This window comes from Engystomops pustulosus, chromosome 10 (genome assembly GCF_040894005.1).
Source record: "Engystomops pustulosus chromosome 10, aEngPut4.maternal, whole genome shotgun sequence".
NCBI lineage: Eukaryota > Metazoa > Chordata > Amphibia > Anura > Leptodactylidae > Engystomops > Engystomops pustulosus.
The window spans coordinates 66,320,865-66,343,345 of record NC_092420.1 but is presented as its reverse complement, the minus strand read 5'-3'; the positions used below and the strand labels follow the sequence as shown (position 1 = coordinate 66,343,345).

The 22,481-nt window shown below is 48.0% G+C and overlaps 1 long non-coding RNA gene across 2 annotated transcripts; it reads left to right on the top strand.

Moving 5' to 3' along the window:
- Positions 1 to 14: 14 nt before the first annotated feature.
- Positions 15 to 13,444, top strand: LOC140105193 (uncharacterized). Of its 2 annotated transcripts, none has more exons than XR_011850512.1 (3): positions 15 to 3,230; positions 5,561 to 7,878; positions 8,966 to 13,444. It is a non-coding gene; the product is annotated as an uncharacterized lncRNA (long non-coding RNA). The 2 variants fall into 2 exon arrangements; XR_011850513.1 differs by having other exon boundaries at positions 15 to 3,234.
- Positions 13,445 to 22,481: the final 9,037 nt, after the last annotated feature.

Here is a 22,481-nt window from a genome sequence, read left to right as displayed (position 1 = left end):
TGACTAGCGGCTCTTTGAAGTGGCCTGTAATACGATTGGCCAACTAAAAACAGGTGTCCGGGAAGACGGTAAAAGGGTCTTCATTAACACACAATGTACCAGAAAGCGAATTGGGGGAGTAAGGCAGATGACGTGGCGTTTAGTCGCGATTTCAAACACAACGCTTTATGAAACAACCCATTTAAAAATCGCATATGCATACCTCCCAACTTTTGGGAGAGGGAAAGAGGGACAAAGGACCCCCTTTTCTAAACCACGCCTATTGCCCAATCCACCCAAGCATAGTATAATATCGACCTTGACGGTCCCCCAATAGTAGAATGCCACTTACTTTGGCCTAACCCCCCCCCCCCCCGACCCGTATAATACGGCCTAATGCAACTCTGCATTATATAAAACCCCTCTTTAATTTTATCTTCCCTTTACATTTGGTTTTCCACTTTAATTTAGCTCCCCAAACTTACACATAATACTATCTGTGCTCCTACCTCTGCCCCTCCTCATATGGTATGGTCCCTGTCCTCCAGCCTCCTCTTGTAGCCCTCTGTCTTCCATCCTCCTCATTTCCCGAACTCCTCCTCCTGTCCTCCAGCCTGCTCCAGCCTCCTCCTGTAGCCACCTGTCCTCTATCCTTCTCCTGTCCCCGGCCTCTTCCAGCCTCCACCTGTCCCCAGCCTCCTCTTCCTGTCCACCAACCTCCTCCAGCAAACTGGGGGAGGCGGAGAGAACTTGGGACATTCCCTCAGCCGCCCATGACGATGGGACAGAGCCCAAAAAACTGGACAGTCCCACCGAATCCGGGATGGTTGGGAGGTATGCATCTCGCTTGCCCACAATGGCGTCTCACCAGTGCCAAGCGAAACACGCCTGAGGGGGAGCGCAGCGCAGCCTGTACATCTTATACACATGTGCAACATCTTGTGAGACCAGAGAGTGACATAGCTGAAGGGTGAAGCCTTGGAGAAGGCAGTGGGCACTTCATCCTGATACTGGGGTTTTCTCATCTGGGCATTGACATTTATTTAAATTATCTGCTAAATATACATATTTCATCAATTGCATGTTATCAAAAATAATTTCCCCATAAAAGTAGTTATGTTGTCCCTTAGTAACAAGATGTCTTTGGATACGGCCACTACTGCTGGGGCGATTGTGGAAAAAACAAACAGTTTTTGCATATAAAATGTTTAGTAGTAACCGTATGTCCCACAGCCGACATGTGGAAATGAACAGTCAGGCAGAACTCAATAGGAGGTGGTCGTATCCAAGGACAACTATCTAGCTTCTAGGGGATTATATACGGCTACATTTATAGGAAATTATTTTCACACAGGTAATTTTTATATTTCATCACTTGCAATGGAAGAAATTTATGTATACGGCAGATGAATTAAATGTGAATGCCTAGATAAGAATACCCATTTAAAGGAAATCTACCACCAGGACGAAGGATTGTAAACCAAGCACACTGACATACTGGTGTGCACCCCTTCTGGCAGGATCCGCCCTTCTATCACAAAAAAGGGCTTTAAAATTTAAGCAAATGAGCCTGAGGGGCTCTGGGGTCTAGTAACAGCTATGGAGCACCTTGGATTCATTTGCAAAATTAAAAAAAGGTTTTTTTATAAAAACAAGTGTATAAGAAGGTAAAAGAAGAACGGATGCTGCAAGAGGGGGCGCACGTCACACAATACAGATGCATCACTTATTTATATTGTATGTGAGTCTCATTTCCTGTGAGTGATCAGTCTGCAAGTTGGGTCTGCCTAGAAGTGACCCGGTTGTGTGAGGGTCAGTCTGCAAGTCTCCTGTCCTCTGAATGTTCAGGTTGTAAGTGGGTCCGTCCAGAAGTGAGGGTCAGGCTGCAAATCTCCTGTCCTCTGAATGTGTTGGTTGAATGTGTTGGGTCCGGCCAGAAGTGACCAGGTTGTGTCAGGGTCAGTCTGCGAGTCTCCTGTCCTGTGAGTGTGCGGGTTGTAAGTGGGTGCGGCCAGAAGTGCCCCGATTGTGTGCGGGTCAGGCTGCGAGTCTCCTGTCCTCTGAATGTGTTGGTTGTAAATGGGTCCGGTAATAAGTGACCTGATTGTGTGGGGGTCAGATTGTGAGTCTCCTGTGCAGTGAATCTTCAGGTTGTAAGTGGGTCTGGCCAGAAGTGACCCGGTTGTGTGAGGGTTAGATTGTGTGTCTCCTGTCCTGTGAGTGATCAGTCTGCAGTTTGGGTCAGGCCAGAAGTGACCCGATTGTGTGTGGGTCAGGCTGCAAGTCGCCTGTTCTTTGAATGTGCAGGTTGTAAGTGGGTCCGGCAATAAGTGACCAAATTGTGTGTGGTTGAGTCTGCAAGTCTCCTTTCCTCTGAATGTGTTGGTTGTAAGTGGGTCCGGCCAGACGTGACCCGATTGTGTGAGGGTCAGTCTGCAAGTCTCCTGTCCTCTGAATGTGTTGGTTGTAAATGGGTACGGCAATAAGTGACCTGATTGTGTGAGGGTCAGATTGTGAGTCTCCTGTCCTGTGAGTGATCAGTCTGCAAGTTGGGTCAGGCCAGAAGTGACCCGGTTGTGTGAGGGTCAGGCTGTGAATCTCCTGTCTTTTGAATGTTCAGATTGTAAGTGGGTCCAGCAATGAGGGACCCGATTGTGTGAGGGTTAGAATGTGCGTCTCCTGTCCTTTAAATATTCAGGTTGTAAGTGGGCCTGGCCAGGAGTGACCCGATTGTGTGAGGGCCAGGCTGCGAGTCTCCAGTGTGTGTTCTCTCTTCAGCAGTGGAGATGAATGACGTTCGGCCTGTGACATCCTGAGGAGACGATGGTACCGGGAGCACCCCCCACGGTCTGCAGTACTGGACTTATATTGTGGCCTTGGTCCAGGGTTTTAGAACTGATCGCCTTTCCCAGGGGTCGAGAAGGAATTTTTCCCTGAGACACAAATTGTCCAGGTTTTTCGCCTTCTTTTGGATCAACAGCTTTAGGTATAGGAAGAGGGTTGTGTATAATAAACCATGTTTAACCCTCCACGTGCTTTGTCCTGGTTATTTTTCAGTGATACCTAACTCTCAGGTCATTCTGTTTATTTGTTCCTAGGCCTGTAACCCGTGGCGACGGCCGTATAACGCCGCACGGATATACGGGAGGGAATTATGGCGCTGGTCTATTATCTGCACCAGTTTTCTGTCTGAATTTGCACTAGAAACAATGTGCAAACTGGTTGTACATGTATGTGAAGGACGTCCACCGGTAGGTGTGTGGCACTTACCTGCGTATTTCTTTATGTAATAAGTAGAACTGTTCTTAGTGAGTAATCAAAATGAAAAAAATGTAAAAAAAGAAAAATCTGCACCTAATATGGAGTGTCAGCGCTTAGTTGGAGTTTGTGACACATTTAATACTGCGACTCTACAGACTTGTGGCGGGCGCTGTATAGTAAAGTTGGTGCCCAGTTCCCGAGCAGCGCAGGGGGTGCCATATAATTGGAGACCCTGCGGCAGTATTCAATAGTCTGCTGTCCCCTGCACATTACTTCTAGATTGCACTTATTTAGACACATCCGGCCCTATGGTGTAACTAGAGGCCATTGGGCCCGAAAGAAAAATTCCTAACTGGGTCCCCACATCAGGTTCCATCAGAATTATTAACATTCCAGACAGATTTAGGTCCGTACCCAGTACCCTACTGCCCCCCATTACAGTCAATTGTAGCAAAGCTGAGGGCTTTGGTCATGAAACATGCCCGTCACCAGGGCCGCCATCACAAGGGGTCTAGTGGGACTGTGTTGAAAGGCCCCCTGTTTTCCAATCAAAAAGGGGACCCAAGGAGGTCAAACCCCACAGCACTGCCTGTCGCCATCAGTCTGAAAAAAATAAAATAAAAACCTAAATTCACCTTCCGTCTTCTCCTCTTCCTGCCCCGCATCACTATGACCACGACCGTGACACTGCCGCCTCATGGTTTATGCGCCTGGGCTGGAAGGAGAAGTTGGAGCCGCAGGGCCGGGGAGAAGAGGCCAAAGGGGAGTATAGTTTTTTATTTTTCAAGAGGGCCCTGCTGTGGACATTTCATTAATGATGTGGGTGCGGGGGGGGGGGGGGGGTTGATTTTTTGTAAAGGGGGCATCAGAGGTATACATTTCATTAAAGGGGGGTATCTGGGGTGTCTCTTTAAATAAAATTTTCGGAGGGCATTAGATGCCCCCTTAACAGAGATGTCCACAGCAAATGCCCCCTTACACAAAATATCTACAGCAGATGTCCCCTTTCATGAATTGTCCACATCAGATGCCCCCTTTAATGTAGATGTCCCCCCAGATGCAGATGTCCCCCTTTACAAGTCTACAGTAGAGATTGCCCTCTATTAATGAATTGTCCACAGTAGGGTCCTCTTGAAAAAAAAACCCCGGTGCACGCACCCACTATGACCTCACACAGATCAGACCGGAAGGAGAAGTTGTAGCCGCAGGGCCGAGAAAAAGAACCTAGAGGTAAGTATAGATTGGGGTTTTTTTAAGTCTCATGGCGGATCTTCATATAGGGCACGGGGCGTGGGCCCCTCAGTAGCCAATGGCCCCGGGCACCTGCCCATACCGCCTTTATGAGGACCCGCCATTGATTTCCCCCTCTTATTGTGGCTACTCTTCTCTCCTCTTCTCTCTCTGCTGCTGTGAGCGTCTGTGATGTACAATACAGCAGGGAGGATCCCAATTCTATCTGTGCCCAGAGGACACAAATATAGATGAAGTCCTGAATGGAGTCAACAGGTGTCCACCAGTGGCCAGTCCAACCCTCATGGCAAGAGACATAGTAAGGAATGGTTAAAGGACAACGGGGCAGATTTACTTACCCGGTCCGTTCGCGATCCAGCGGCGCGTTCTCTGCGCTGGATTCGGGTCCGGCCGGTATTCATCAAGGTAGTTCCTCCGCCGTCCACCAGGTGGCGCTGCTGCGCTGAAAAGCATCTGAACGCACTGGAGTTCACTGGCTCCGGCTGAGTGAAGGTAAGCGCTCGGCCACGCCCCCCGATTTCCGTCGCGTGCATGCCGGCACCGATGCGCCACAATCCGATCGCGTGCGCCAAAATCCCGGGGCAATACAGGGGAAATCGGAAATATTCGGGTAACACGTCGAGAAAACGCGAATCGGGCCCTTAGTAAATGACCCCCAACGTGTGACTGTCCAGTGTAGTCATGAGGGAGGAGTCACCTTTATTTAACCCATTATCGTTGCAGTCCCTTTCTGTTTATTCTTTACAACTCACCTTCCATGCAGTGGCGTAACTAGGAGAGGCAGGGCCCCATATCAGACTTCTGAATAGGGCCCCCTTTACACCTTAAAAAATATACTTATTTATTTGCTCACAAATGTGAGTTACAGTTGCACGGTATACAGGTCCATGTATAGAGCATAATGCAGTATATATACACATCATACATTGTGTAGAATACACATCACAGATACAGCATATATACATCACAGATACAGCTTTTATACATCACATATATGTTATATACATATTATGTTGTACAATGTATATGTATATAATGGTGTACATAATGGTGTCCATTCTTTTGTCAGGTTGGATGATGGGGCCCTCTGACACTGTGGGCCCCATAGCAGCTGCTATGGCTGCTACCACTGTAGTTACGCCCCTGCTTCCATGACTTTCCCGTACAGAGCTGGATGAGGCTCGTCCTTCCTCTTGGCCCCATTCAATATTCCTTGGAAAATGTACAAAGGTGATGATGTCATAATCTATAAAGTTATTTGTGCCATTTTTCATGGGCTCTGTTTTTACAACTTTCACATGTCCCCTTTATTATGGGTTGGTCTGACCGTGGAGATGGTGCTAAAATCTTTTTCATACTTTGGTGTACGGAGCTGTGTAGGGAGTCACTTTTGCAGGAGGAGCTGACATTTTCATTGCTTCCGTTGTGTAGACTGCGCATCCATTTTCATCACATTTTACTCCAATTTGTCATAGCAACAGATTGCTGACCCCCGATGACCTATGCAAGGTTCAAACAGGGTCCCCCTGGCCCATCATAGCCATGGTAAGGAGCATCTATTTGCCATATAGGTTGTTTCGCCGCCAAACGGAAATATGTCCAGATCAGGCGTCCCAACATGACACTGCTGTGCCTCAAACCTCCTCACTGTACTCCTTATCCCACTACTGTGCCTCATACCTCCTCACTTTACCCCCTATCTCACTGCTGAGCCTCATACTTCCTCACTGTACCCCTTATTTCACTGCTGTGCCTCATACCTCCTCACTGTTCCCCTTATCCCACTGCTGTGCCTCATTTCTTCTCACTGCCTCCTTATCCAACTGATGTGCCTCACACTACCTGATTATACCCCTTATCCAACTGCTGTGCCTCATACCTCCTCACTGTACCCTTATCCTACTGCTGTGCCTCATACCTCCTCACTGCCCCTTATTCTATTACCGTGCCTCATACTTCCTCACTGCAACCATTATCCCGCTGCTGTGCCTCATACCTCCTCACTGTACCCCTTATCCCACTGCTGTGCCTCATTCCTTCTTGCTGCCTCCTTATCCCACTGCTATGCCTCATACCTCCTAACTGGACCCCTTATCCCACTGGTGTGCCTCATTTCTTCTCACTGCCTCCTTATTCCACTGATGTGCCACACACTACCTGATTATACCCCTTATTCAACTGCTGTGCCTCATACCTCCTCACTGTACCCTATATCACACTGCTGTGCCTCATTCCTCCTCATTGTACCCATTATCCCACTGTTGTGCCTCATACCTCCTAAATGCACACCGTATCTCACTGCTGTGCCTCATTCTTCCTCCTTGCCTGCTTACCTCACTACTGTGCCTCATACCTTCTCAATGCCTCCTTATCCCACTGCTCTGCCTCATACCTCCTGATTATACCCCTTATCCCACTGCTGCGCCTCAAACCTCCGCACTGGTACCCCTTATCCCACTGCTCTGCCTCATACCTCCTCACTATACCCCTTATTGCACTGCTGTGCCTCATACCTCCTCACTGTACTCCTTGTCTCACTGCTGTGTCTCATACCTCCACACTATACTCCTTATCGCACAGCTGTGGCTCACCCCACCCCTTACCCCACTGCTGTGCCTTATACCTCCACACTGTACCCCTCATCCTTCTGCTTTGCCTCATACCTCCTCACTTTACCCCTTATCCCACTGATGTGCCTCATACGTCCTAAATGCACCCCTTATCCCACTGCTGTGCCTCATACCTCTTCACTGTGTACCCATTATCCTACTGCTGTGCCTCATACCTCCTCACTGCCCCTTATCCCACTGCTGTGCCTCATACCTCCTCACTTTACCCCTTACCCCACTGCTGTGCCTCATACCTCCTCACTTTACCCCTTATCCCACTGCTGTGCCTCATACCTCCTCACTTTAGCCCTTATCCCACTGCTGTGCCTCATACCTCCTCACTGTACCCCTTATTCCATCGCTGTGTCTCATACCTCCTCACTGTGTTCCCCTTTTTCCACTGATGTGCCTCTTACCTCCTCACTGTAATTCTTATCCTACTGATGTGCCTCATACTTCCTCACTGCTGTCACCACTGCTGTGCCTCACACCTTCCAACTGTACCCCTTATTCCATTGCTGTGCCTCACACCTCCCTTCTTTTATTACAGCCAATCATATTTCAGCTTTCATTTCATCCACTTTTGCTAATTGGATTCAGGGCTGTGATTGGTTGCTATGGTCATCTATGACACGCCCTACATTCCATTTCCAACGGCCGTTTCTTCCAACTGTCTCCTGGATGGAGAAGGAGCATACGAGCTTCAGCGGCTGCCACAATGAGGAGACTCCTGCCCGGACCCCCAAATATGTGCCAAAAACTCCCCGAAATCGTAAAGGTCAGATACTGGGGCTCGAGGTTCAGTTTAGGATAGAAAGAAGAAAGGGTAGGGGCTAATAGATGAGGCAGAGCAGTGGGCGGAGCTAAGAGAGATATAGGACTTACATAGGGGACGAGGGGGCACAAAACATAATTGTAGCTAGAACTTACATCACCCAGGGGAGAATTCGGATCAGTACCCGAGCCCCGTACCCTCTACATGCCATGGCTGAGCCTTGTGGATATCCAGAACTGGGTGTAGCAGGACACAATAACCCACACTATACCCACATTATACCCTAAACCTGAGTATACCCCGGGGTACATAGCCTAACTATACCCTAACTATACCCCCCAGGCCAGAATCTACCCCTCTAACATGGTACAGTCCGGTCCAGGCCACATTATACACGGGGGGTAAACTCTATACCAGGGGGTGTGAGATTCACCTGTATAAGATGAAGTTTACATAACGTTTACATCATGTTGATATGATGTTGAACGAGAGGTTTATGTAAACGCAATGTGAACGCGATAATTACAGTTTGGCCTGCGTTTCCATTGCGTTTGAAACGCATGGCATCAGCTGAGGAAAGGTGATTTGCCTAATTACACTACTGTTAACATTTTTGTTTTTCTGTAAACACAATGCTAACACGTGTGCTAACACAGTGTTAACAACGTGTGCTTTTTGTTATTGCAATCGTTAACATTGTATTAACACACGTAAACAGTAATGTCGTTAGGCAAATCACCTCTCATCAGCCGTTGTAATGCGTTTCAAATGCAATGAAAACACAACCAAAGCGCAAAGTGTGAACGCGCCCTAACAGCGCTTCCGTTACAGTGAGAGACAGACACAGATATATTACTGTACATTCCCTTATACAAGGGTAACCCCCCAAATAATAAACTACATATCCATAAATCACATGAGATAAGAAAGGTCACTATTAGATGGGTGTAATATGTGCGCCATTGTATTAGCATCAGAACGCCATATCTCAGGTATAAATAATATTATACTAGGGACAGGAAGAGCTGTCATAGGGTCCTGTAAAGCTTGTTGTATGGCGGCTGTAATGTGCCTGTGCTCTTATTCCCAGGAATCCTCACACAGGAGAAGACTCGGCCGGTTATTCCTGGAGCTTGCGACGGAGCGGAGAATCTGTGTCCGATAACGAATGTGAACAGCGGTCGAGTGACTGTAACTATATTCTGGTGGTAAAGGGGTTTCGTTAGAGAAGCGACTCCGGCTCAGGCTTCACTAAGTTATCTAGGCCGGATACTGCTTTTCATCTCACTATCTTCTCCGATTCTTCCCCCATGAGTAACACAACTCTCTGATCTTGTGACATCTACATACCAACCCCCCCACCCCACCCCCCGTATAATACGGCCTAATGCAACTCTGCATTAAATAAAAACCCCTCTTCAAATTTATCCTCCCTTTACATTTGGTTTTCCACTTTAATTTATTTCCCCAAACTTACACATAATGAACGGTCAGGCAGAACTCAATAGATCATGTCTGGCTATCTCTGCCAGGGTGTGGAGGTGGTCGTATCCAAGGACAACTATCTAGTTTCCAGGGGATTAAATATGGCTACACTTATAGGAAATTATCTTCACACAGGTAATTTTTATTTTTCATCAGATGCAATGGAAGAAATGTATGTATATGGCAGATGAATTAAATGTGAATGCCTAGATAAGAATACCCCTTTAAAGGAAATCTACCACCACAATGAAGGAATGTAAACCAAGCACACTGACATACTGGTGTGCACACCTTCTGGCAGGATCTGCTCTTCTATTAACTTATTATACCCTTAAATTTAAGAAAATGAGCCTGAGGGGCTCTGGGCTCTATTAACAGCTATGGAGCCCAGAGCCCCTTGGATCCATTTGCAAGATTAAAAAAAGGTTTTTTTTTAATTAAAACAAGTGTATAAGAAGGTAAAAGAAGAGCAGATGCTGCCAGAGGAGGCGCACGTCACACAATACAGATGCATCACTTCTTTATATTGTTTTTCTTCTCAATAAATACGTAATGAATTACAATGCACAGAAGTAGGAACTTGTATCAGACGTTACCAGTCCAAATATCATCCAAAGTGAGTCTCCTGTCCTGTGAATGTGCGGGTTGTATGTGGGTATGGCCAGAAGTGACCCGATTGTGTGAGGGTCAGGCTGCGATTCTCCTGTCCTGTGAGTGATCAGTCTGCAAGTTGGGTCAGGCCAGAAATGACCCGGATGTGTGAGGGTCAGTCTGCGAGTCTCCTGTCCTTTGAATGTGCGAGTTGTAAGTGGGTCCAGCCAGAAGTGACCCTATTGTGTGAGGGTCGGATTGTGAGTCTCCTGTCCTGTAAATGATCAGTCTGCAAGTTGGGTCAGGCCAGAAATGACTCAGTTGTGTGAGGGTCAGTCTGCGAGTCTCCCGTCCTTTGAATGTTTTGGTTGTGAGTGGGTCCGGCAATAAGTGACCAGGTTGTGTCAGGGTCAGTCTGCGAGTCTCCTGTCCTGTGAATGTGCGGGTTGTAAGTGGGTTCGGCCAGAAGTGACCCGATTGTGTGAGGGTCAGTCTGCGAGTCTCCTGTCCTTTGAATGTGTTGGTTGTAAGTGGGTCTGGCCAGAAGTGGCCCAATTGTGTGAGGGTCAGTCTGCAAGTCTCCCGTCCTTTGAAAGCTTTTGGTTGTGAGTGGGTCCGGCAATAAGTGACCCGGTTGTGTGAGGGTCAGTCTGCGAGTCTCCTGTCTTGTGAATGTGCTGGTTGTAAGAGGGTTTGGCCAGAAGTGACCCGATTGTGTGAGGGTCAGTCTGTGAGTCTCCTGTCCTTTGAATGTGTTGGTTGTATGTGGGTCCGGCCAGAAGTGACCCGATTGTATAAGGGTCTGATTGTGAGTCTCCTGTCCTGTAAACGATCAGTCTGCAAGTTGGGTCAGACCAGAAGTCTCCCGTTGTGTGAGAGTCTCCCGTCGTTTGAATGAGCGGGTTGTAAGTGGGTCAGGCCAGAGGTGACCCGATTGTGTGAGGGTCAGTCTGCAAGTCTCCCGTCCTTTGAATGTTTTGGTTGTGAGTTGGTAGGGTAATAAGTGACCCGGTTGTGTGAGGGTCAGTCTGCGAGTCTCCTGTCCTTTGAATGTGTTGGTTGTAAGTGGGTCCAGCCAGAAGTGACCCGATTGTATGAGGGTCTGATTGTGAGTCTCCTGTCCTGTGAGTGATTAGTCTGCAAGTTGGGTCAGGCCAGAGGTGACCCGATTGTGTGAGGGTCAGTCTGCAAGTCTCCCGTCCTTTGAATGTTTTGGTTGTGAGTGGCTCCGGCAATAAGTGACCTGGTTGTGTGAGGGTCAGTCTGCGAGTCTCCTGTCCTGTGAATGTGCCGGTTGTAAGAAGGTTTGGCCAGAAGTGACCCGATTGTGTGAGGGTCAGTCTGCGAGTCTCCTGTCCTTTGAATGTGTTGGTTGTATGTGGGTCCAGCCAGAAGTGACCTGATTGTATGAGGGTCTGATTGTGAGTCTCCTGTCCTGTAAATGATCAGTCTGCAAGTTGGGTCAGGCCAGAAGTGTCCCGTTGTGTGAGGGTCAGGCTGAGAGTCTCCCGTTGTTTGAATGTGCGGGTTGTGAGTGGGTCTGGCCAGAAGTGACCCGATTGTGTATGGGTCAGTCCAAGTCTCCTGTCCTTTGAATGTTCAGGTTGTAAGTGGGTCCGGCAATAAGTGATCCAATTGTGTGAGGGTCAGATTGTGAGTCTCCTGTCCTGTGAGTGATCAGTCTGCATGTTGGGTCAGGCCAGAAGTGACCCGATTGTGTGTGGGTCAGTCTGCAAGTCTCCTGTCCTTTGAATGTTCAGTTTGTAAGTGGGTCCGACCAGAAGTGACCCGATTGTGTGAGGGTCAGGCTGCAATTCTCCTGTCCTTTGAATGTGCATGTTTGTAAGTGGGTCAGGCCAGAAGTGATCCGATTGTGTGAGGGTCAGATTGTGAGTCTCCTGTCCTGTGAGTGATCAGTCTGCAAGTTGGGTCAGGCCAGAGGTGACCCGATTGTGTGAGGGTCAGTCTGTTAGTCTCCCGTTCTTTGAAAGTTTTGGTTGTGAGTGGGTCCGGCAAAAAGTGACTGGTGTGTGAGGGTCAGCTTGCGAGTCTCCTGTCCTGTGAATGTGCGGGTTGTAAGAGGGTTCGGCCAGAAGTGACCCGTTGTGTGAGGGTCAGGCTGCAAGTCTCCTGTCCTTTGAATGTGTTGGTTGTGAGTGGGTCAGGCCAGTAGTGACCCGATTGTGTGAGGGTCAGGCTGCGAGTCTCCTGTCCTGTGAGTGATCAGTCTGCAAGTTGGGTCAGGCCAGAAGTGTCCCGTTGTGTGAGGGTCAGGCTGTGAGTCTCCCGTCGTTTGAATGTGCGGGTTGTAAGTGGGTCAGGCCAGAAGTGACCCGATTGTGTGTGAGTCAGTCTGCAAGTCTCCTGTCCTTTGAATGTTCAGGTTGTAAGTGGGTCCGGCCAGGAGTGACCCGATTGTGTGAGGGTCAGATTGTGAGTCTACTGTCCTGTGAGTGATCAGTCTGCATGTTGGGTCAGGCCAGCAGTGACCCGGTTATGTGATGGTCAGGCTGCAAGTCTCCTGTCCTATGAATGTGTGGATTGTAATTGGGTCAGGCCAGAAGTGACCCGGTTGTGTGAGGGTCAGTCTGCGAGTCTCCTGTCTTTTTAATGTGCGGGTTGTAAGTGGGTCTGGCCAGAAGTGACCCGGTTGTGTGAGGGTCAGTCTGCGAGTCTCCTGTCCTCTGAATGTTCAGGTTGTAAGTGGGTCCGGCAATAAGTGACCCAATTCTGTGAGGGTCAGATTGTGAGTCTCCTGTCCTGTGAGTGATCAGTCTGCATGTTGGGTCAGGCCAGAAGTGACCTGGTTGTGTGAGGGTCAGGCTGAAAGTCTCCTGTCCTTTTGAATGTGCCGGATGTAAGTGGGTCCGGCCAGAAGTGACCCGGTTGTGTGCTGGTCAGTCTGCGAGTCTCCTGTCCTGTGAATGTGCAGGTTGTAAGTGGGTCCGGCCATAAGTGACCCGGTTGTGTGAGGGTTCATGTTCCAGAAGTTACTAACCTATGAGAGGCCGGTGGTGGCTTTTATAGATCCAGTCTGTGTGATCCTCAACCACAAATGCCAAGTCTGTGAGAGAGGAGAGAGAGAAGTTATTTTGAGACTAAAGTATTAGATATCAGACACAGGTCTAATAATTATATGTAAATGTGATGTATTCTGCCTCAAAGTCTTTATTTCAACCTTTTATTTGGTACTATTAGTAACAGTCCCCTGTCTCTCCTATAGGGGGCAGTGTGTGTTCTCTCTTTCAGCAGTGGAGATGAATGACGTTCGGCCTGCGAGGTCCAGAGGAGACGATGGTACCGGGAGCATCCCCCACGTTCTGCAGTACTGGACTTATATTGTGGCCTTGGTCCAGGGTTTTAGAACTGATCGCCTTTTCCGGGGGTTGAGAAGGAATTTTTCCCTGAGACACAAATTGTCCAGGTTTTTCGCCTTCTTCTGGATCAACAGCTTTAGGTATAGGAAGAGGGTTGTGTATAATAAACCATGTTTAACCCTCCACATGATTTGTCCTGGTTATTTTTCAGTGATACATAACTCTCAGGTCATTCTGTATATTCGTTGCTAGGGCTGTAACCCATGGCGATGGCCGTATAACGCTGCACGGATATACGGGAGGGAATTATGGTGCAGGTCTATTATCTGCGCCAGTTTTCTGTCTGAATTTGCACTAGAAACAATGTGAAAACTGGTTGTACATGTATGTAAAGGACTTCCACAATCTGGCCCTACGGTGTAACTAGTGGCCATTGGGCCCCAAAGCTAAATTCCTAACAGGGTCCCCACATCAGGTTCCATCAGAATTATTAACATTCCAGACAGATTTAGGTCCATACCCAGTACCCTACTGCCCCCCATTGGAGTCAATTGTTGCAAAGCTGAGGGCTTTGGTCATGAAACATGCCCGTCACCAGGACCGTCATCATGAGGGGTCTAGTGGGACTCTGTTTAAGGGCCCCCCGTTTTCCAATAAAGAGGGGGGCCCAAGGAGGTCAAACCCCACAGCACTGTCTGTCGCCATCAGTCTGAAAAAAATAAAAACCTAAACTCACCTTCCGTCTTCTCCTCATACCCTGCATCACTATGACCGCGACCGTGACACTGCCGCCTCATTGTTTATGCGCCTGGACTGGAAGGAGAAGTTGGAGCCGCAGGGCCGGGGAGAAGAGGCCAAAGGGGAGTATAGGTTTTTATTTTTCAAGAGGGCCCTGCTCTGGACATTTCATTAATGATGGGGTGGGGGTTGAATTTATGTAAAGGGGGCATCAGAGGTAGACATTTCATTAAAGGGGGTATCTGGGGTGCCCATTTAAATAAAATGTTCGGGGGGCATTTGGAGTGCCCCTTTTAATAAAATGCCCACAGCAAATGCCCTCTTAGACAAAATGTCTACAGCAGATGCCCCCTTTAATAAATTGTCCACTGCAGATGCCCCTATTAATGTAATGCCCACTGCAGATGTCCCCCTTTACAAGTCTACAGTAGAGATTGCCCCCTAGTAATGAAATGTACACAGCAGGGCCCTCTTAAAAACCTTTATACTCCGTTTTCTCCTCTTCCTGTCCTCTTGGCGCACGCACCCACTATGACGCGACACTACCACGTCATAGTGTGCACGACCGGAGCGGAAGGAGAAGTTGGAGCCGTGGAGCCGAGAAAAAGAACCCGGAGGTGAGTATAGATTGTTTGGGTTTTTTTAAAGTCTCATTGTGGATTTTCATCGCCCATACGAGGATCCGCCATTGATTTCCCCCTCTTATTGGCATCTCTTCTCTCCTCTTCTCTCTCTGCCACTTTGAGCGTCTGTGATGTACAATACAGCAGGGAGGATCCCAACTCTATCTGTGCCCAGAGGACACAAATATAGATGAAGTCCCAAATGGAGTCAGCAGAGGGCACAGTCAGCAGGTGTACACCGGTGGCCAGTCCAACCCTCATGGCAAGAAACATAGTAAAGAATGGTTAAAGGACAATGGGGGTCAATTACTAAGGGCCCGATTCACGTTTTCTCGACATGTTACCCGAATATTTCCGATTTGCGCCGATTCTCCCTATATTGCCCCGGGATTTTGGCGCACATGATATCGGATTGTCGCGCAACGGCGCTGACATGCACGCGACGGAAATCGGGGGGCGTTGCCGAACGAAAACCCGACGGATTCGGAAAGACCACCGCATTTAAAACAAAAAATCTGTCGCGGAGCTTGCACTTACCTTCACTCAGCCCCAGCCGGTGAACTCCAGTGCGTTCCGATGCTTTTCAGCGCAGCAGCGCCACCTGGTGGACGGCGGAGAAACTACCTTAATAAATCCCGTCCGGACCTGAATCAAGCGCAGAGAAGGCGCCGCTGGATCGAGAATGGACCGGGTAAGTAAATCTGCCCCAATGTGTGACCACCAAGTGTAGTCATGAGGGAGGAGTTACCTTTATTTAACCCCTTATTGCTGCAGTCCCTTTCTATTTATTCTTTATACCTCACCTACCACAAGCCATGACTCTTATTTCCCCTACAGAGCCGGATGAGGCTTGTCCTTCCTCATGGCCCCATTCAATATTCCTAGGAAAAATTTCCTAAGCTGGTGATAACATAATAATAATATTATAATTTAAAAAGTTATTTGTCTCATTTTTTATGGGCTCTGTTTTTACGACTTTCACTGTCCCCTTTATTCTTTGGGTTACTACGATCATGGAGATGCCAAATTTAGTTGCAAAATGTAAAAAGTTCTTATTTTGTACATTTGGGCGCTATTTTGCATTCAGTGCCAGGTGGGTAGAGATCAGTAATAATGTACATCCTCAAGATTTTATTTGTTCATATTTATATAATTTCTAGTGAAAGAGGGGGGGTTGAACTTTTAGGTTTTAATTTAATTACCGTATATACTTGAGTATAAGCCGAGACACCTAATTTTACCACAGAAAACTGGGAAAACCTATTGACTCGAGTATAAGCCCAGGGGGTAGCATACAGCCAGCCAGCCCCACATAGCATACAGCCAGCCCGCCCCACGTAGCATACAGCCAGCCTGCCCCACGAAGCATACAGCCAGCCCGCCCCACGCAGCATACAGCCAGCCCACCCCACGTAGCATACAGCTAGCCCACCTCACGTAGCATACAGCCAGCCCGCCCCACGCAGCATACAACCAGTCCACCCCACGTAGCATACAGCCAGCCCGCCCCACGCCGCATACAGCCAGCCCGCCCCACGTAGCATACAGCTACCCCGCCCCACGTAGCATACAGCCAGCCCGCCCCACGTAGCATACAGCCTCTCTTATGTACTGGCCTCCTGTCCTCCATCCCTCTTATGTACTGGCCTCCTGTCCTCCATCTCTCTTATGTACTGGCCTCCCGCCCTCCATCCCTCGTATGTACTGGCCTCCTGTCCTCCATCCCTCTTATGTACTGGCATCCTGTCCTCCATCCCTCTTATGTAATGGCCTCCTGCCCTCCATCCCTCTTATGTACTGGCCTCCTGCCCTCCATTTCTCTTATGTATTGGTCTCCTGTCCTCAATCCCTCTTATGTACTGGCCTCCTGTCCTCCATCCCTCTTATGGACTGGCCTCCTGTCCTCAATATCTCTTATGTGCTGGCCTTCTGCCCTCCATTCCTCTTATGGACTGGCCTCATGTCCTCCATCCCTCTTATGGACTGGCCTCATGTCCTCCATCCCTCTTATGTACTGGCCTCCTGCCCTCCATCCCTCTTATGTACTGTCCTCCTGTCCTCCATCCCTCTTATGTACTGGCCTCCTGCCCTCCATCCCTCTTATGTACTGACCTCCTGTCCTCAAACCCTCTTATGTACTGCCCTCCTGTCCTCCATCCCTCTTATGTACTTGCCTACTGTCCTCCATCCCTCTTATGTACTGACCTCCTGTCCTCCACTCCTCTTATGTACTGGCCTCCTGTCCCCAATCCCTCTTATGTGCTGGCCTCCTGCCCTCCATCCCTCTTATGGACTGGCCTCATGTCCTCCATCCCTCTTATGTACTGGCCTCCTGTCCTCCATCCCTCTTATGTACTGACCTCCTGTCCTCCATCCTCTTATGTCCTTGCCTCCTGCCCTCAATCCCTCTTATGTGCTGGTCTCCTGTCCTCAATTCCTCTTATGTCCTTGCCTCCTGCCCTCCATCCCTCTTATGTACTGACCTCCTGCCCTCCATCCCTCTTATGTACTGGCCTCCTGTGCTCCATCCCTCTTATGTACTGACCTCCTGTGCTCCATCCCTCTTATGTACTGGCCTCCTGTTCTCCTTATATAGTGGCCCCTCCTCTCATATAGTGACTTTCTGTCCTCTATCCCTCTTATATTGTGGCCCTCTCCCCTCATATAGTGGTCTCCTGCAATCCATCTCCCTTCTATAGTGGCCTCCTGTCCTTCTCCATCTCCCTTCAAATAGTAGCCTCCTGTCCTCCATTTCCACTCATATTGTAGCCCCCTGTCCTCCCCTGTTACTCATACATTGGCCTCTTGTGCTCCTCCATCTCCCCTCATATTGTAGCCGCCTTGTCCTCCCCAGGTCCCTGCTGTGCAGATCTAGTGAGTCGGGCGGGGACCAGGAGGCGGCACAAGCTGGGACATTCTCCCAACGCTGGGGACTGCCAAGCCAAACCCGCAATGGTTGGGAGCTATGCCGAAATACTGTATGCTTTCTACTATTTAGCCATGTTCAGGGGCGTAACTACAGGGGTAGCAGCCATAGCAGCTGCTATGGGGCCCACAGTGTCAGGGGGCTCCGACATCTGGGGTATTTGGTGTGAATATGCCGTATGTATGTATTTGTGATGTGTATATGCTGTATGTCTATGTATATGATGCATGGGTATATATGGCAGTGTATGTATGTGTGTATATATGGAGTGTATATACTGTATTTATATTTTTTAAGGGGTGAGTGGGCCCCATTCAGAAATCCGCTATGGGGCCCTGCCTTTCCTAGTTACGCCACTGGCCATGTTATATGGTCACTTGTTTGAGCTGTATGGCTCTTAATCTCTTTTTTACCTGTTTAACCGCTTAATCATCCCGTTTCCATTGTTGGTCTTCTCAAAAGCAATTCAAAAGCCAGAATTAATGTTTCCCTTTACAGAGACGCTTGAAGGGTTTTTATCTGCGTTTCTGCATTACAAATTGTTCTTCCTAGTGTCAGTGTCTTATATTCCAATCCATGTAATGGGAAGCTGGGGAAAAAAATCCAAATGCAGTGAAAATTACGAAAAACCACATTTGTGCCATTTTCTTGTGGGCTTTGTTTTATGGCTTTCACTGTATGGCCCAAACACATCCCATTTATTCATTGGCTCAGTACGATCACTGAAATAAGAAATCCATATAGGTTTTCATATTTTTGAATACAGGCAGTCCCTGGGTTACGTACAACATAGGGTCCGGAGTTTTGTTCTAAAGTTGAATTTGTATGTAAGTCGGAACTGTATATTTTATAATTGTAGATCCAGACAAAAAATTTTTTGGCCCCAGTGACAATTAAAGTTTAAACATTTTTTGCTTTAATGGGACCAAGGATTATCAATAAAGCTTCATTGCAGACACCTTACAGCTGATTATTGCAGTCTGGGACTATAGTAAAGCATTCAGAAAGCTTCACCAGAGGTCAAAGGGTCCGTCTTTAACTATGGGTTGTCTGTAAGTCAGGTGTCCTTAAGTAGGGGACCGCCTGTACATTGAAAAAAAAATAAAAATCTTTTGTCAAATAAGAATTAGCCACATTGCCATAACTTTTTGTACTTTGGTGTACAGACCTGTGTCTTTTATGCGGGACAAGTTTCATTGTACGACCTCTCGATCATCAAAGTGGGCAAAAAGTGATGGTTCTTGCTTTTGGCCTTTTTTCGTTTGCAGCATTTCCAAAAAAATATGTTGGTAACCATACGACACTAGTATTTAAATGCCCACAGCACATAATGGTTGACCCCCGTGATTCGGGCCAACATTGATCATGGGTGTTTGGGTGTCTGCTCTGTAATACACTTTATATTTTCCCTCTATAGAAATTGCTGAGCCTTCTCCATACATCCTTAAATGAAACTTACCATGAGGAATCTACCATCAGAAGTAGATCTGATGGTAGATTCCTCCTATCTGCCTCTGCCCAAATGTGTAATTTAATAATCCTGTAATATAACCTAATGTGGTAAAAACTTTATTTTAGTAATATGTAAATTAACTGCAGGGGCTACTGGGGCATGTAATAGCCTGGCCTGGCACTGGGAGCTAAGGCTACTCCACGCCCCAGTAGCTTCTGGAGGATCTACTTCTGATGGTAGATTCCTCATGGTAAGTTTCCTATAATGATGCACTTGTGTCATAGTACAATCATTTGTCGCAAATTTGTTATGCCCTTCCTGGCGCAACCCTTTTCTGGCTTTTGAATTCTGCCTTTCAAGGTCATAACTTTTTATTTTTCCATTTAAAGAGCCGTCGTAGAGGATTCACGGCACCATTTAATCCATGTGATTTACAAGGAAATTTAACTATAATATGAAAATTTGGGGGGAAATGGCAGCTGCACCATGACATAATCATGACATAAATTCAGTTATCACATTGTAGTCTATAGTACAGTTATTGCTGTGTCAATACATATGGGGGTTTTGTGAGGTTATACAATTTTGCACTATTGGCCCCAAGTGGTGTGTAAGCTCCACTGTGGGTATTATCCCTTTACTGTGACATCAACAAGTATATTATTCCTGTACAGTGATCTCACCGTGTGTATTATTCCTGTATTCTGACATCACTGTTTGTATAATCCCTGTAACGGGACATCACTGTGTGCATCATCGATGATTAATTGGCCTTGTAGTTGCACAGAAATAGAATGAAACACTGTCCTGAATTCTGCTGGATATTGCAGCTGATTCTTAGGGTTCCAGCAGGAGAATACTGTGCAATTCGAATGTTAATTTTGTTGATCCTTTATAATAAACACACATTTAGAAACCCCTTTAACATCTACACTCACCGGCCACTTTATTAGGTACACCATGCTAGTAACGGGTTGGACCCCCTTTTGCCTTCAGAACTGCATCAATTCTTCGTGGCATAGATTCAACAAGGTGCGTCCATGCGATCTGCCGGCGGGCGCACACTATGATGCGGCAGTGTAGCCGCCGATGACGTCATCAGCGGCGACAGCGCCGCATCATAGTGTGCACCCGTCGGCAGATCGCATGGACGCGACTGCCGGCTAGAGAAGTAAGCAAAGAGACCAGGAGCCGCCAGTGAAGAAAGAAGAGAGGAGCGGAGCTGCTGCCGAGAATCGGGAGCTGCCGCCGAGGATCCGGACACCGGAGGGTGAGTATTATTTTTTTTTTTTAAGTTGACTCGTGTATAAGCCGAGGTGAGGTTTTTCAGCACATCTTTTGTGCGGAAAATCTCGGCTTATACACGAGTATATACGGTAATCCTTTATGCACACAACAGTATTGGGGTTGGATCTGGATGTAGAAATTGCAGGGCAGCCACAAAAGATAAAGCAGGTGCAATTTTAGACCTGATTTGCAGCATTGTCACTCGCCTTCCAATGGAGAGAAGAGGAGTACTCCCCCCCTCCCCCCACATCCTTATCCATCAGGTTCTGGCCCGGGTGAAGCACAAGGTCATGTGCATTTAGTCTTATACACTTCTTTCGCTCTTCTCACAGACTCTTTAGAGGGACTTAGAGCATGAACTTGATCAAATGGAATTGCAACATCTGTGACTTCAGCAGGGTATTTCTGTGTGCCGATAATATGGACAAAACTGTTTAAAATAATAACCCTCATCCACAAAGCTCTGCATAATGCTGCAGTTCCCTACCTCTCTTCTCTCATCTCAGTCTATCCCCAAGCCTGTGCTATTCAATTGCCAGTGATATTAGATTACTCTCTACCTTAATTCGAACCTCTCATGCACGTCTCCAGGACTTCTCCCGAGCCGCACCAATTCTCGGGAATCCCCTTCCCCAGACTAATACCCACCCTTCAAAGTTTCAAACGTGCTCTTAAAGGGGTTATTTGAGTTCCGGAATAACTTAGGACCGGGCTGGGGCAGGCTATTTAAAAATAATAAATGTGTACTTACCTCCCCTGGCGCTGCTGAAGTCCTGCTCCGCGGTCCATCTGATCCGTGCCCCTGTTTGTTTACAAGGGCACAGAAGCCGCGCACAGGGAGCTTCCGGCCCGCGTTGTGGCCGGCTCCTCCAGGAGCTTTCGGCCAGCCGGAAACTCTCTGTGCGCCCTTGTAAACAAACCGACGCACAGATCGGAGAACCGCTGGAAGGTCCTACCGCGATCACAATTGCCCTTGTACCTCATCCCGAGTTGCGTATTGAGCTGTCAGCGGTAGTATTGGGACTGTGCCTGCCAGATATATTCTTCTATTGATATTAGGCTCATAGGCTGTAAGCTCTTGTGTCACCCCCTCATCCTCATAGACTGTAAGCTCTTGTATCACCCCTTCATCCTCATAGACTGCAAGCTCTTGTGTCACCCCTCATCCTCATAGACTGTAAGCTCTTGTGTCACCTCCTCATCCTCATAGACTGTAAGCTCTTGTGTCTCCCCCTCATCCTCATAGACCAGTGATGGCGAACCTTTTAGGGACAGAGTGCCCAAAATGCAAACCCGACCGCACTTATTTATTGCAAAGTGCCAACACAGCAATTCTAGCATTACATTATTAAAATCTTCTTGCTCCATGCTATACAGCTATATACAGATTTCAACGGTCCGGAGGACACCAATATCGTTGACAGAAGGTTGGAAAATTCAGATTGCTATTGGAACTTCCCTTGACAACCAACTGAACAGGAAGAATTGTGGGGCCGAGAGCAGGAGCTTCAGTGGCTCCAATGATAATCTGACCCTGTCCACACTTTCTCTTCCTGCAGTCTCAGATAGACCCAGGGTGGTTCACGTCCAGGGCTACCTGGGCCTGCAGGAGGATCCCTCAAGTCCTGTTTGGTGAATTCTAAGCTGGGGCAACAGCCTGAGTGCCCACTGAGAGGGCTCAGAGTGCCACCTCTGGCACCCGTGCCATAGGTTCGCCAACACTGTCATAGACTGTAAGCTCTTGTGTCCCCCCTCATCCTCATAGACTGTAATCTCTTGTGTCCCCCCTCATCCTCATAATCTGTAACCTCTTGTGTCACCCCCTCATCCTCATAGACTGTAAGCTCGTGCCCCCCCCTCATCCTCATAGACTGTAATCTCTTGTGTCCCCCCTCATCCTCATAGATTGTAAGCTCTTGTGTCACCCCCTCATCCTCATAGACTGTAAGCTCTTGTATCACCCCTTCATCCTCATAGACTGTAAGCTCTTGTGTCACCCCCTCATCCTCATAGACTATAACCTCTTGTGTCACCCCCTCATCCTCATAGACTGTAAGCTCTTGTGTCACCCCCTCATCCTCATAGTCCGTAAGCTCTTGTGTCATCCCCTCATCCTCATAGACTGTAATCTCTTGTGTCACCCCCTCATCCTCATAGACTGTAAGCTCTTGTGTCACCCCCTTATC